The sequence below is a fragment of the Mustela lutreola genome, chromosome 4 (genome assembly GCF_030435805.1).
Source record: "Mustela lutreola isolate mMusLut2 chromosome 4, mMusLut2.pri, whole genome shotgun sequence".
NCBI classification, from domain to species: domain Eukaryota; kingdom Metazoa; phylum Chordata; class Mammalia; order Carnivora; family Mustelidae; genus Mustela; species Mustela lutreola.
Window position 1 is genome coordinate 92,346,268 of NC_081293.1, and position 12,606 is coordinate 92,358,873.

The 12,606-nt window shown below is 40.6% G+C and overlaps 1 non-coding gene across 1 annotated transcript; it reads right to left on the reverse strand.

The window, feature by feature from the left end:
• Window positions 1-417: 417 nt before the first annotated feature.
• Window positions 418-523, reverse strand: LOC131830966 (U6 spliceosomal RNA). Its single transcript, XR_009353493.1, has one exon. It is a non-coding gene; the product is annotated as a U6 spliceosomal RNA (small nuclear RNA).
• Window positions 524-12,606: the final 12,083 nt, after the last annotated feature.

Sequence of the window (12,606 nt, forward strand, 5' to 3'; positions counted from 1 at the left end):
ACCCCTAGGGATAAAAACACATTATATGTTTATAAAAAATTAAAAAAAATAATTTAAAAAATCCATTAAAGAAAAAACACATATTGCAAGCCCAGAGCTAATCTCATATTCAATCAAAAAAGTTTGAAAGTTTTCCCCTTAAAGATCAGAAAAAAGACAAGTGTGTCCACTTTCACTACTCTCATTTGACATAGTACTGGATGTCCTAGCCAGAGAAACAAGGAACACAAAGAAATAAAAGACTCCAAAAAAAAAAAAAAAAGTAAGAAGTAAAATTTTCTTTTTTTTGGATAACATGAACTTACATGTAAAAGAATCCTAAAAATTCACAAAAATTTTGAATTAACAAATTTAGTAAATCTGCCAAATACAAGATCAATATATCAAAGACAAGAATTTTGTTTTGTTTCATTTTTTTTTAATATGGAATGCTTCCCAGTTTTTCATGTCATCCTTTTCAGTGATCAAGCTAATCTTCTCTGCATCATTCCAATTTTAGTATATGTGCTGCCAAAGTAAGCACAAGACAGGAGCATTTTAACAATCTAATGATGAACTGTCTGAAAAAATAAAGAGAACAATCTAATTCACAATAGCATCAAAACTAATAAAATACTTAGGAAAAGATTTAACTAAGAAGATGAAAGATCTGTACCCCATAAACTATGACATTGATAAAGAAATTGAAGGAGACATAAATGGAAAGATAGCTCATATTCATGAATGGTAAGAATTAACATTGTTAAAATGTCCATACTACCGAAAACCATCTGTAAATTCAATTCCTATCAAAAATCCAATGTTAGGGGCGCCTGGGTGGCTCAGTGGGTTAAGCTGCTGCCTTCGGCTCAGGACATGATCCCAGGGTCCTGGGATCGAGCCCTGCATCAGGCTCTCTGCTCAGCAGGAAGCTGCTACCTCTTCTCTCTCTGCCTGCCTCTCTGCCTGCTTGTCATCTCTCTCTCTGTGAAATAAATAAATAAATAATCTTTTAAAAAATCCAATATTGTGTTTTTACAGAAGTAAGTAAAGAATCCTAAAATTTATATGAGACCATAAAAGACAACAAATAATTAAAGCCGTTCTGAGAAAGAATGAAGAAGCGAAATTACACTCTTGATTTGAAACTATTCTACAAAGCCATCATGCTCAAAACAATAAAGTATACTGGCATAAAAACAGACCCATAAACAAGTAGAACAGAATTGAGAGTCCAGAAATAAATCCTTTCATTCAGTCACCTAATATTTGACAGGGGCCAACATATATAATGGGTAAAGATAGTCTGTTCAATAAATGATATTTAAAACTGAATAGTCACATAAACCAGCATGAAGCTGGAACCTTATATTACTCATAAATCTTAACTTGAAATAGATTAAAGACTTAAATGTGATGCATGAAACTAAATTTCCTAAAGGAAAACTTAGGAAAAATTCTCCTTGACATTGGTCTTGCCAATAGTTTTTTGGATACCAGACCAAAAACACAAGCAAAAGAAGCAAAAATAAATAAATGGTATTACATTAAACTAAAGTTTCTGCATTGGCAAAAAAACAAAACAGAGAGAAAGAATGAAAACACAATCCACAGAATGGAAGAAAATACTTACAAATCTTATATCTGAAAAGAGGTTAATAACCAACAGATACAAATAGAAAATAATATATAATTAAAAAAATAGCAAAAGTATCTCAATAGACTTTTTTTTTCAAAAAAGTTATATAAATGACCAACAGGAGCATTAAAAAGTGCTCAACGTAAAAACTCAGGGCAAAGTCATTATGTTGTTGTTGTTGTTGTTTACCTCTGAAAAACACAGCAAGATATTACTACCTATTAGAATATATACTACCAAAAAATTAAAACTAACAAATTTTGGTAAATATTGGGTAAAATGCGGAACTTATGCACTGTGATAGGGATATAAAATTGTATGGATAACAGTATGGAGATTATTCATATTATTAAAAGTAAAATTACCATATGATTCAGTAATCCCACCTCTAGGTATATATCTAAAGGAAACGAAGTCACTATTCGAAGACATATCTACACTCTTATGTTCATTATAAAATTATTAACTCTAAGCAAGAGATGGAAATAACTTCAGTATCCATTAATGGATGAATGAATAAAAAAGTATGGTAAATATATACTATGGAATACTACTTAGCCATGAAAAATTAAGAAATACTGCCCTTTACAACAGCATGGATGGATCTTGAAGGTATTATACTAATTGAAATATTTCAAAGATTTTATATATTTTTTAAATTTATGTATTATGATATCCCTTACATACAGAATCTGAAGGAAAAGCAAACTAATGGAAACTTAGAGTTGAGTTGACAAGAGGTGAACCTGGGGCGGAATAAGGTGGTCAAAGGGTACAAACTTGCAACTATAATATGAAAAAGTTCTGCGGATCTAATGTACAGCATGATGATCATAGTTAATAATATATACATACTTTTTTATTGTGCTTCCCTTTATTAAACTTTGCATATATCACATTCTTACAAGTTGAAAGTTCATAGCAATCTTGTATAAAATAGGTCTGCTGCCACCAGTTTTCTAAACATTTGTTCATTTTGTGTCTCTCTGTCACATGTTGGTAATTCTTGCAATATTTCAAGTTTTTTCATTATTATTGTATTTGTTATGGTGATCTGTGATCAGTAATTATGACCCACTGAAATCTGAGAACTAGTTTACTTAAGGTATATACATTGTTTTCCCTTAAAGACATAATGCTTTTGAACAGTACAGTATAGTGTTTATTTTTTATATGCACTGGGAAACATAATTTTTTATTTGCACTGGGAAACAAAAAAAAATAATAATGATTTGACTTAGTTTATTGAGATAATCACTTTATTGAGGCGGTCTGGAACAAATCCCACAAGACCTCTGTATTTCATCTCTACTGTACTATATGCATAAAAGTTGCTAAGAGAGTAGATCTTAAAATTCCTTACCATACATGCATAAAAAACAGTGGCAACTATATGAGGTAGTAGATGTATTAACATTTTTATGTAGATTATATTGCAATACAGATGTATGCCAATTTATCAAATGGTACAAAATTTACACAATGTTAAAAGTTTGCAGTGTTATAAGAAATCATTTCTTAAATTTACAAATTATAATATGTCAATTATTTTTCAATAAAGCTGGAAATAACTTTTTGTAGAATTAATCTATTTTTCAAAAAAGGAAGTAAGGAAGTAGAAACTGCAACTAACTCTGAAATAATGAAATACAAAATCCATTTTAGTTATATACACTGTGACAAACACTATTAGTTAGTTTACAATGAAGGAATACTTATGAAGCATGAAGGATGGTCTATAAATAAGGCTGAAAGAGCTCAGTTTCAAGGTTTAAATTTAAAATCTTCTTTTGAAATACTAAACTGACCACCCAGTTTTCCAAACATAAATGTCTTAACTGCATGAATTTATTTCATACAACTCTCTAATCTAGGTTCATAAGAAAGCAGCATGCAAATTTTGAATAAGACAGACTTGCTTAAGTTTCTTTATGTTCAACAGTAAAGGACACTTCCCTAAAAATAAATAGAAGAAAAATCAGCACATTTATTATGATAATTATTATTCATAATGAGATTCGTATTGAATTAAGGAATATATATCCTCAGAGGGGGTAAAGTAAAATGAAATTTATTTTGGTAAATGTGTCTATGAATAGTCAATACAATGCCTCAATATAAATGAATATTATCATTTTGAACAATTTAATTACTATTATTAGAATTACTATAAGTATAAAAATAGCTATCATTTTAGCATGGAATATGAGACTCTCATGCTCCATGCTTCATTACATCCACACAACAACTCTGCATAATAAGTATTATCATCACCATTTCAGGGGTGAAAAAACTGAGGCTAACACACTTAGATAACTGGTTTATGATTACATGGCTGATAAAGATGCATCACACTAAATTAGGCTTTATGATTTCAGAATTGTACTCTTTCCACTGCACATTCTATTACTCTGTAAATACTTGGCTTGTTTTCATTTAGTTCTTTAATTTTATTCATGTGGCGATGGCTTAAAGCTTCATTTAAAGGAAGCGTAAAAAATTCATTTAGCCAAAAGCTCCCAAGAATTAAAAATGTCATGGATCTAATGTAGACATGGATATCATTAGTTAATGGGTAACTATATATTTTCCACTCTAGTGAGATAACAATCAGAGTATTTTTCTAAGTTATAGTCTCTGAGTGTTCAAAAGGACTTTGTTAAAATAGAAATATTTAGACAAAGGTGATCAAAAGTCTGGATCAGGTCACCTTAAGATAAATATTAGAAAACTGAGGAAACAAATGGAGATTCGAACACTGAGCTATGATATAATGAATGGTTTAAAGTATTTAGTAGAGCATAGAAAAGCCCTTTAAAGCCTGGTCTTAGCCTAGCATTGCAGCTTCTGGGATATCTCTCTATCTATCATCTATCTATCTATCTATCTAGATATAAATTTGAAAACCTTTTTAGACAGGAGGAGATGAGGTGGGCAGGGCCTGTGCTCCTCTCTTAGGAAGGAGTCTGGGCAGAAAGCATGACTTTCGTGAGCCTCTGGGCCCAAGGAGAGGCGAACATGGCACCCATGAAAGCAAGGCCCAAGAGGCACCAGCTCTCCCGAAGCTCTACTTCCCTGACGCGACAGAAGCCTTGCTGAGGAAGCAGCAGAGAAGTGCTGTTCGCTCCAAGCCAAAGCCTCTCCGAAAGCACAGCATTCGCTGAGAAATGTTCTGCGGGCTGCTGCTGCTTGCCTGAGCCCAGTCTCGCGGTGGGAGAAACCCGCATACAGCTAAAGCCTCTTTGCCTGGGCATCTCCCCTGGGAAAGCACAGCGTTCCTTGGGAAATCAGAGTTGGGTTTGGGGATGCTGCTGCTGCTTACCTGGGCTAGTCTCTGCAGCTTGGTGGAAGATACCCGCATGGAGCGAAATACCCTTTGCCCTAGCATCCCCTCTGCCTGAGAGAGAAGCCACGTGTGGGGAAGGCGCAGCACGCCGCCCCCGGAGAAGAGAAGGAGCCATTGGCCTTGGGGTCGGGAAACACTCCGGAAGCAGGATAGCCTGCCGTGGCACGAACAGCAGGCCGGTGGCAAGACAAGTGTCACCCGCTCCCTGTGCGGACAGATGGAAGCCTGGCTGCTAAGGAGACATGAGGGGACGACTAGGGCAGGGGCGTGTGCTCCACTCTGAGGAAGGAGTCTGGGCAGAAGGCAGGCCTGTCCTGTGCCTCTGGTCCCAACGGGACAGCATCTCCTTGGCCACCTGTCCCAAGGGCAGACTTGGGCTTGCCACCAGGTGCCATACCCGGAACTCGCAGAAACAGCCCCATGGAGAAACGGGCAGTCAGATGCCTTCTTCCACCAAGATGTGGCAGGGAATTGGGTGGCAGGGCGTGTGCCAGGGAAGGAGTGGAGACAGTCCCCCACAGTTCCCCATCCCAGTGCACGGGTCGTGTGCAGTGATCCTGTCGTCTGCTCTCCCCTGTGGTGAAGGACTGGCCTGGACCCCGAGTCTGCCTGAGCACCGGACAAAAGGCTCCTACCCCAGGAGATAGTAATAGGCATAGAGTGCCATGCTAGGACACACACGCAGCTGCAGGGTTGTGACTGTGTCTGCTTAGTTCGGCTTAGCAAGGTGAACCCTGGGCGTGAACTTGGAGCCCGGGAAAGCAAGTCCCAAGAGGCACCAGCTCTCCCGCGGCTCTTCTTCCCTGCTGCGACAGAGAAAAAACCCAAATTCTTGCTGAGGAAGCAGCAGTGAAGTGCGGTTCATGTCAAGCTGAAAACCTCTGCGAAAGCATAGCAGTCGCTGGGAAATCAGAGTCGGTTCTGTGGGCTGCTGTTGCTGCTTGCCTTAGCCTAGTATTCATAGCAGGATGGGAGAAACCTGCATAGAGCGAAAGCCTCTTTGTCCGGCAACCCCTCTGGGAAAGCACAGCATTCTTTGGGAAATCAGAGTCCAGTCTGAGGGATGCTCCTGTTTGCCTGAGCTGGTCTCCACAGCACGGTGTAATAAACCCGCATGGAGCGAAATCCTCTTTGCCTGGGCATGAGAAGCTTGGTTGCGCCTGTGGAACGAGCCTTAAGGAAAGGGACACGTCTTTCACTGGGCTCCCCAGGAGCATCTGTTGAAGGTGCAGCACGCTGCCCAGGGAGAAGAGCAGGAGCCGTTGGCCTTCTGGTCTGGAAACGGTTGCGAAGCAGGAGAGCCGGCCCTGGCAGGCACAGCGGCCGGTGGCAATACAAGTGTCTCCCGCTCCCTGTGCAGAGAGACGGAAGCCTGGCTGCTAAGGAGTGAAAAGGGGATGAGTATGGCAGGGCGCGTGCTCCACTCTTCAGATGGAGTCTGGGCAGAAAGCATGCCTGTCCTGAGCCTCTGGGCCCAAAGAGATAGCAGCTCCTTGGCCACCTGTCTCTGGGGCAGAGATGCGCTAGCCACCAGGCGCCTACCCTGAAGTCACAAAAACAGCTCCCTGAAATAACGGGGAGTCAGATGCCATCTTCCTGCAGGATGTGGAAGCTTGGAGGAGGCACGGGGTTTAAGGGAAAGGAGTGGGGACAGTCCCCCAAAGCTCCCTATTCAGTGCACGGGTGGTGTGCTGGGATCCTGTCACCTCTCCTTTCCTGTGGGGAAAGCACTGGCCTAGTCCGCGAGTTCGCCTGAAAGCCAGAGTAAAAGGCCAAGTGATGTCTACACTGGGAGATGGTAGTGTGCATTGAGTGCCATCCTAGGCTACGCATGCTACTGGAGGGTTGTAGCTGTGTCTGCTTAGTTCGGCCTGGCAGGGTGAACCCAGGACGCGAACATGGAGCCCGGGAAAGCAAGGCCCAAGAGGCACCAGCTCTCCCGAAGCTCTTCTTCCCTGACGCGACAGAAGCCTTGCTGAGGAAGCAGCAGCAAAGTGCTGTTCGCTCCAAGCCAAAGCCTCTGCGAAAGCACAGCATTCGCTGAGAAATGTTCTGCAGGCTGCTGCTGCTTGCCTGAGCCCAGTCTCGCGGTGGGAGATACCCGCACACAGCGAAAGCCTCTTTGCCTGGGCATCTCCCCTGGGAAAGCACAGCATTCCTTGGGAAATCAGAGTTGGATTTGGGGATGCTGCTGCTGCTTGCCTGGGCTAGTCTCCGCAGCTTGGTGGAAGATTCCCGCTCGGAGCGAAATTCCCTTTGCCCTAGCATCCCCTCAAGTGAAGGCAGTTTTATTAGTTCTGAAGTATTTGTGATTCTGAATTCTTGGCCTCATTAGTAAATTTATTTTTAATAAATTATTATTTAATATATAATAATATATATAATATACTATATGTAACATATATAACATATATAACATATATAATAAATTCATTCATTCATTTATTATTTATTTATTTATTATTATTATGTATTTATTTATTAACTCAAACACAAGAAAATGAATGACCTGATTGAAAAATTGGCAAGGACTGGAACAGACACCTCACTGAAGAAGATATTGAGATGGCAATAATGATATGAAAAGATGCTGTGATGATTCACAGCATGTCTAATTAAGGAATTGTAAATTAAAAGAACAAAGAGGGGCGCCTGGATGGCTCAGTGGGTTAAGCAGCTGCCTTTGGCTCAGGTCATGATCTCAGGGTCCTGGGATCAAGTTCCACGTTGGGCTCTCTGCTCAGCAGAAGCCTGCTTCCCTTTCTCTCTCTCTCTGAGTGCCTCTCCGTCTTCTTGTGATCTCTCTCTGTCAGATAAATAAATAAAATCTTTTTAAAAAATAAATAAATAAATAAATAAAACAATGATATATCACTACACATCTATTAGACTGGCTAATATCCAAAATACTGACAACATAAAATGCTTTTGACGATGAGGAACAAGAGAAACTCTCATTCATTCTGGTGAGAACACCAAAATGGTGCTACCACTTTGGAAGACAGTTGGGCAGTTTCTTACCAAACTAAACATATTCTTACCATATGATCCAGCAATCGTGCTCCTTGGTACTCACCCAAAAGAGCAAAAACTTTGTGTACACAGAATCCTGCATATAAACCTGTGTTTGTAACAGCTTTACCCATACGTGCCAAGAGTTGGAAGTAACCAAGATGTCCTTCAGCAGGAGAATGGATAGATAAACAGTGGTCCATTGAAACAATGGGATATGATTCAGCGATAAAGAGAAATGGCTATCAAGCAATGAAAAGACATGGAACAAACTTAAAATCCGCCATAATAAGTGAAAGAAGTCAATTTGAAAAAGCTTCATGCTGCAAGGTTCCAACTATATGACCTTCTAGAAAAGGCAGAACTATGCAAATGGTATAAAGGTCAGCGGTTTGTAGCAGTTAGGAGAGAAGGAAGAGGAACAGGCAGAGCACAGAGGATTTTTAGGCCAGTGAAAATGTTCTGTATGACATGTATGATATTTTAGATATATATCGCTACACAGTTGTCAAAATGCATAAGATACTATACCAAGAGTGAACTCTATGAAAAAAGGTTTTTTTAAGATTTTATTTATTTATTTGACAGGCATCAAAGCAGGCAGAGAGGCAGGCGGGGAAAGCAGGGGTTGGGGGAAAGCAGGCTCCCTGCCAAGCAGAGAGTGTGGTCTGGGGCTCGATCCCAGGACTGCCAGATTATGACCTGAGCGGAAGGCAGAAGCCTTAACCCACTGAGCCACCCTGGTGCCCCACCAAGAGTGAACTCTAATGTAAACTGTGGACTTTGGGGTGATAATGATGTGTCAGTGTAGGGTCAGTGAGCGTGAAAAATTATCACCGTGGTACAGGATGTGGATAATGAGGAAGGCTGTGTGTATGTGGGGAAAGGGAATTTTACTTTGATCCCCAAACTACTATAAAAAATGCAGTCTGTTAAAAAAAACTTTATAATGCAATATAATACAAAACAAGAATGCATATCAAGAGAGAAATAATGTTTAAAGGGAACGAAGAACTTCAGTAATGTGTACCTAGGGATTTTGATTGCACATTTGTAGGATGTTCACATTGTCATTAGCAATTGTTTATCTGTGAAGTAGAAGTAACATAAAGAGTGATGAAAACTCAAAAATGCAACATTAAAAAAATGCCATCTATGGGCTTTTAAAAAATGGAACAAAATTTGCTTGGCTTTTTAAGCTTTGTGGGGAATGAAGGGACAGAATTTAAATTCAGCTTTATAAAAGATTGGATAATATGTTTCTACAAAGAAGGATCCTCTGAGTAACATAGAAATGAACATGGTAGCAGAAAGTGGAAAAAAGGTTACATCTCTTGTGAGCTCACGTTCTCTGAAACCCTGTCACTTGATGGAGACAGTAACTGTTTGATGAATAGCAAATGGTAGTCTTTCAGATTGCCGGGATTTTCACTAAGAATCGTGAATGGATTTTTTAAAAAATATGTAAAGAATATCTACAGTGCAAGTACCTGCAAATAACTGACATTTTTGAGAGAATATTTTAATCATCAGAGAAGGTCAAAATGACAAAGTTCCAGGATCAGAGTAAACATATGGGATTAAAAAATAAAAAAATAAAAATAAATATTTTTTTGAAAGAACTTTTTTTTTTAAAGGACTTTAAACAAAAGTCCTTTTTAAGAGACAGTTGGCTCTTTAAACCAAAAGTACAACTCACTGAGAGATTCGCCGCATTATTTATTGGGGTAGAAAGGGCCTGGAATGTAGAAAAACCCATTCTGCAGAGGAAAAAATAGAATCACTAACAGGCCTCATGCCTTCCACAGCCAGTGGCTAGAATCCCTGCCTCATGAGACCCTGTGCTAGAAGGCCGCTAGAACCATCTCAAGAATGTTAGTCTATCTTGGAAGCCAACAAGTGTTTGCCCAGGTAAGAGCACGGTAACAATCAGTCACGTTATGTTATAATGATTGTCGATATCTTTAAAAGCCTTGTCAAGTTCCTTTTTGAGTAACCCTCACTCCACCCTTAGAGAAATTTATCTGTGGTTCACCTCTTTTGAAATACCTCATTGTTGTTCCACATTTACCATAGCCAAAAAAAAAAAAAAAAGCTTTTTATTAACAAATTGTTCAGAAAGGGGCGCCACTGTAAACAATGAGAGTTATCGCTGCTGGGACAACTTTGTTGCAGAAACAGCTGAAAGCAATCAGGTCAGACAGAGCCAAGGGCTGGAGGGATTTTTAAAATTACAAAAACCGAACCAAATCAAACCAAAACAAAAATCAAAACCAATGGCCAAGATTTCAAGTTTGCTACTAAATGTATGACATTATCCTAAGACATGCACGTGACTTGATCAATATATTTATATATTTATATTTGAAGAAGAAGGAACTATTTGATGCAGGAAGTCCACGTTGATTAAAAATTACCAGATATGGGGGCTCCTGGGGGGGCTCAGTGGATTAGGCCTCTGCCTTCGGCTCAGGTCAAGATCTCAGTGTCCTGGGATCGAGACCCCCATCGGGCTCTCTGCTCAGCAGGGAGCCTGCTTCCTCTTCTCTCTCTCTCTCTGCCTGCCTCTCCCTACATGTGATCTCTCTCTGTCAAATAAATAAATAAAATCATTAAAAAGAAACAATTACTAGGTGTGAAATACATCGAGGGTATGGGAAGGAAAATGATTTCACCTGATCTGACTAGGAAGTGGTTGAAGCCTGAATTAAAGTGCTATAAAAAGAGTAAAGACTTGGGAAATATATGGGGAAAAAATCCCTAGAAAAACAGCAATAATAACTGGCTGCTCTTTATTGAACCAGATCCTGCGGTAGGCAAAAAGAGCTGGTTTTAGCCAGAGGATGATCTCCGTTTATCTTCATGATCTGGCATTCCTGCAAGCCAGGCATGGGGCACTGCACTAGAGCTGCAAATGCTGGGGGCCCTCACTGTCCCTTTTCTCTTCTCAGGGGGACAACAGGCATGTCCATGGTGCAGTGTGACATGTTTTACCACAGGGAGATAAAAGACTGCCAAGGGAAGGTTGGAGCTGGAAAGAGCCACTTAGGAACAGATTTTCAGGGGAGGTGATAGACAAGGGCAATGCGAAGAATGAGGATGAGTGTGTCAAGTTTCACAGTGCCAGGTAGCAGCACAGTGAATTCAGGAAACTACAGCAAGTTCATGTCAACCAACAGCTGATCTGGCAGCATCACCTGGGGATGGAGGCTGAGCTCCGGGGTTAACACTGGGGGTGAGATGGTTTGTATACTATGCCGAGGAGGTGAGGTACTACACTGTGGGGGCACAGGGAGCTACCGGAGGATTTCAAATATCAGAATTGTAACCATAATAGAGTATTTCATTGCATCCTAGCTTTCATCAAGGGTAAGATGCACTATACTTTATGTTCGACTAAGAAAGAGAAATGCTGTCAGTTAAACTAGGATATGTAATCAAGTGCAAGGTGAGTGCCACCTTAAGAGATATTAAAATGGGGTGGGGGGGAGACAAATCTTAGAACAAGTAAACTGTGGTACTAGAATAATTAAGAAAGGTCGAACACTTGGATCAACAAAAAAAGTGATTATTGCTTACCATGTGCCCCAAACTATATTAAGTCTTAGAACAAGAGACGTTCTCATCTTGATGCCCCGCAGCTGTTAGACCAAAGGTACATAGGGCAGTAGCCAACAACCAGCAGGCCCCAAGTGCCATGTGCAGACTCTAAGAGCAACTGCCTTTGAGAGAGGAAACGGTTGAGAGTCGGCCTTCTGAGGTAGAGAATTACTAGCTGGGAAAGTAGGAAAATTGACACAGAATCGGAATTGATGCCCCTACATGACAGAGTTGGTGAAACTTCCCTTCTCAGAGATCTTGAGGCTCCTCAGAAATGTATTTTTCATTTTGGACGGTACATTCAGGATAAATATGATCTGTTCGAGTTCCTCTTCTCTCATCAGGACTGTTTCTTAGGCTTCAGTGGCACAAGAAAAGGGTTTTGATAGTCCAGGGTAAATCCTGCCAAAAGCAAAGCACAGTATCTATGAAAAACTAACCACTCAGAAGAGAACAACAGATAAAAGGCCAGGACGACCTGACCCTGCAGGATAGGTTAGGTTGGTCTGGCAACAGGGGTAGAGGGGAAGTGCCCATCTCCTGCTAGAAGAGCTGGAGAAGACCCCTTACGGAGAGACCACCAGGAGAGGAGAGCAGTAGGTGCTGATGATGAAGAATATTTTAATCAGCAGAGAAGGTCAAAATGACAAAGTTCCAGGATCAGAGTAAACATATGGGATTAAAAAATAAAAAAATAGGGGGGGAGGAGTCAAGATGGCGGAGAAGTAGCAAGCTGAGACTGCTTCAGCTAGCCGGAGATCAGCTAGATAGCTTATCTAAAGATTGCAAACACCTGAAAATCCATCGGCAGATCGAAGAGAAGAAGAACAGCAATTCTGGAAACAGAAAAACAACCACTTTCTGAAAGGTAGGACCGGCGGAGAAGTGAATCCAAAGCGACGGGAAGATAGACCCCGGGGGGAGGGGCCGGCTCCCGGCAAGCGGCGGAGCAACCGCGCACAAAATCAGGACTTTTAAAAGTCTGCTCCGCGGAGGGACATCGCTCCAGAGGCTAAACCGGAGCGAAGCC